At 38.1% G+C, this 3,721-nt stretch overlaps 1 long non-coding RNA gene across 1 annotated transcript; it reads right to left on the bottom strand.

The window, feature by feature from the left end:
* Window positions 1–494: 494 nt before the first annotated feature.
* LOC113946439 lies at window positions 495–3,721 on the bottom strand. Its single transcript, XR_003527431.1, has 4 exons — window positions 3,605–3,721; window positions 2,474–2,545; window positions 980–1,036; window positions 495–588 (listed from the first exon to the last, which is right to left on the bottom strand). It is a non-coding gene; the product is annotated as an uncharacterized LOC113946439 (long non-coding RNA).

Raw genomic sequence — 3,721 nt, forward strand, 5'->3', positions numbered from 1 at the left:
AAAAAAAACCAAACCACCACACAAAAAAACCACCAGAAAAATCTAAATGATACCAAAATGCCTAGAAGAGCTTTACACATCTATAAACTACATTTTACCAAGTAATTTCAAGGATATTTCAAAGACCTGACATTAAGCTCCTGCCCTCACTGCTTTCTGTAAGGAGGAACTCCCCTGTGGGATCTGTGAACTGTGAAGACAGGGAATCTTTTTAGACATATACAGAACAAAAAGTACAGTGTGGTTCCTCCCTATGCTCTCATCCCAAAGCAGACCCAGAACACAACTCCAATACAAATAATATCAATCACCATTGACAACAAAGTATTTTCCCATTAAAATGGATCCCTTGTCCAAATTACATTTTTCTTACATTTGCTATTTTATACCAACTCTATTAATAAAAGGCAGATATCATTTTCATCCTGTACTATCCATTTTAGCAGTGCCTAAATTCACCAATTCATCAGCATACATTACTCTTTAATAAGCCAAGGTCAAACTAATTTCCTCCTCCTAGTGCTCTCTCCCCCACAACTTCTTCACGTGTTTCAGCTTTACTTTGAAGTGACTTCCTTGCCTGGCATGCTAAAATCCAGAAACAGAGTACCTATCATTATGACTGCAGTTCATGCCCTGACTAGTCACAGCAGAAGGAGAATTAGACTATAATCTCCTAAACAATGTAGAATCTGTAAATCAAAACCAACCAGCTCTTTTTGGCATGTAGATCAATGAGCCACTGTGGGGGTATGAAAATCCAAGCAACTCTTCTAAGATAAAGTCGACCTCAGTGTATGAATTTGTTTAGTTTGAATTTTTTTTCTCCTCTGCACTTTATCTCCCCAAAACAAGTCGTCATAAAATAGTTTTTATTGCATTCTGAAAGACAGTAGCTTCTGCTGGACCAGATAGCAAAACAGGCACATACAAACTTAAGCTTAGTATACAGGCAGTACAGAGATTCAAAGCAACCTACCTTCAGTACTACCCCACTTAGCTCTCTTGATGGTAAGGATGTTTGCATTTCTCTGCTCTAAATATAAAAACAAACAACAGTGACTGTTCTAATCAAAGGAGTATTAACACGTTGCCAAAAAATTTACAACGCATTAAAACATTTATACAAATCTAGAGTCACTGAAGAAACACAAACTACCCATAGCCATTTACAGAAAATATCTAGAGAGTGAGAGGAATGGATTTGTGCCTGATAGAGAGAGTAACGTACAGCTTTTTGGCATGGAACAATAATTTCCAGAACACTGTGTGTGATGGGTTTCTACTTGCAGAAGTGAAGCCCTATCATGCTGACTGATATGTCATCATGCACACAATTTAACCGGGATAGGCCAAGTCCCACTGGAATTCACTGACACTTTGTATTGTAATTTACTTAAAACCTCACAGGTGTACATGGAGCTCTCTTCAAGTAACACAGGTGAGCCTAAATATAACTCCCCAAATAAGTGTCCATGAGACCAAACTTTTCCTTATCTCTTATAGTGAAAAATGTCAAATCAAAGGCTTGTGGGAAGGTGTTTTCAAGTAAAATTTTTTCTCTCTAGTCCTCTTTGGCTTCTCAGCTTTGTTGTCTGCTAGGTTCATCATGTTTTCTGTGTTTTGTTCCTTAATGGCTGCAATGCTCTGGGAAGGGGGAGGGTGACAGACGCCGATCTGCTGACCACATACACCCAATATGTGCTTCCTAAGTCTTCCTCTTAGTAACATTTCCAAAATGGAAATTTAACAACTACCATAAACAAAAAAAAAAAAAATCTGTAATCCTAACTCCTCTTTCCACTCAATTTTTCATGCCAACGTGGACCAGTGTGGAAAGAGAGGGCCTCCAGAGTATCAGCTTTAGTAGATGGGGACACATAGGATAGCGTGAAACAGTTGGAAGGCCAGGTTTAAACATGTAACCTGAAACACTGGAAACTAGAACTCACAGCGGGTCTTAGCAACAAAATCAACAATATAGGCAGCTCATGACATGTGATCACCAAAGCAGAAGCAAGGTTGCTTAAATATAGCCCCTGTAGGTATTAGAATATTTCTGAGAAGTACACATCAAGCATGAGACAGATGCTACTAATAAGTAGAGCTTTAGACATTTATTTTTGTATTTAAATATCCAGCTATATTTATCTGAAAGACTTAACCATACCATTCTTGAGAGAAAGGTATGCCAGTTACTTACTGCTGTCTAGACAAAAAGATTTAAAACTGGAAAAGATAAAACCTTTGTAAAGGAACATGGAAAAGTGCTTTAAGAATCCATGAGAATCTCTGCACTTGAGTCCCCAGAGCTCTGGCTTTAAGAGATTTGTCTATTCAGGAATTTAGTATATTCGTTATTTCATAAACAGTTTCCTAATGCTTGTTCATGAACCTAAATTGTTTGAGTTTGGGGGCAGAGGTTAGTAAGTTACGAAAACTCTAGAAAGCTGGGGAAATCAATCAGTCTTACAGACAGGAGTGATGTCTGATGATCATCTGACACTTTTGAAGTTGTGGCCATGGTGTGGTGAACCACTTCAAACTAGGATATAAAGATATGAATCATCTACAGTGAGTAAACTGTCCCACTTCCAAATTTCCTGAGAAAAAAAAAAGAAACAGACTATCTGGACACTCATCCTAAGTGTTTGGACAGCTTTAAATGATCCTGTGATCTCAGTGAAGAAATTATTCTTGAAATGAGTTACATGTTTCACCTCTATTTATAGCATAACCATAAACCAGACCTGCTAAACAGAGGTTTCCCAGTCTCTGCTACAGATATTTGGTACCATGTGGTACATGAAGCTGGAAGGAAACAGCATACAAAAGAGTTACCACAGACTTCAAGGAGCAGAAAGGTATGAAGAATTTCACAAGCTTCTCTAAATATTCAGAAACTGATATATTTTTTGGATAGTGGAAATATTTCTCCACCACTACACCCTCTAAGCATTTAATCACCAGCCTAAACAATAACAGACTGAGAGCAGTGTTCAAGTAACACTTCAGAACTTCAGGTCCCTATCAAAAGAGAGAGCTCCAGATAGACACAGGAATTAAGCTGATACAATTCATTCCTTGGTCACCCCATTTGCAGTGCATAAAATAACGAAAGACAAAGTCCAGGTTATAAAAAGTCAGCGCACTGGCTTTACAGAACTCATTCTCCCATTATGCTGGGTATGATGTTGAAGTTCAGGCCATGGACACAGTGCACAGCAGTGCACAGGACACAGTGCTCTGCGTGGGTCTCTTTCAACCACGAGCTCCTGAGAGAGCTGCAGTCCAAGAGTATACGTAAAGGTGGCATGAGTCAGACAGCTTTCTTTTCCCAAAGCTTTCCATGGGCAATTGAGTAAGAATTAATTTTACTGAATACTCACCCTTATTCCCTAATCAGATCAAGTCACTTCCGAAGTTACAATTTATTTCATTATATTTATAATAGTGATCTTTAAATACTTCCTGGTATAAGTCAATATAAGTTTAACAAAAAAATTCACACAGCAAGAATGCTAAGCAGTAACTTCACCAAATCTAGTTCTTGTACACAGGGAAATATTGCTCATTTTGACTAGGAATTTTTCCAGTGACTCACTAGATCTCCTCGTGGAACTGGCTACTATTTGAGATAAGCAAAGTTGCAAAACCTACTCCTATCTTCATATAAAATTATAAGAAGTAGAGCTGGAAAGGACTTTAAAAGGTCATCTAG

Source organism: Corapipo altera, unplaced genomic scaffold, assembly GCF_003945725.1.
Source record: "Corapipo altera isolate COAL_440 unplaced genomic scaffold, ASM394572v1 48b, whole genome shotgun sequence".
Taxonomy (NCBI): domain Eukaryota; kingdom Metazoa; phylum Chordata; class Aves; order Passeriformes; family Pipridae; genus Corapipo; species Corapipo altera.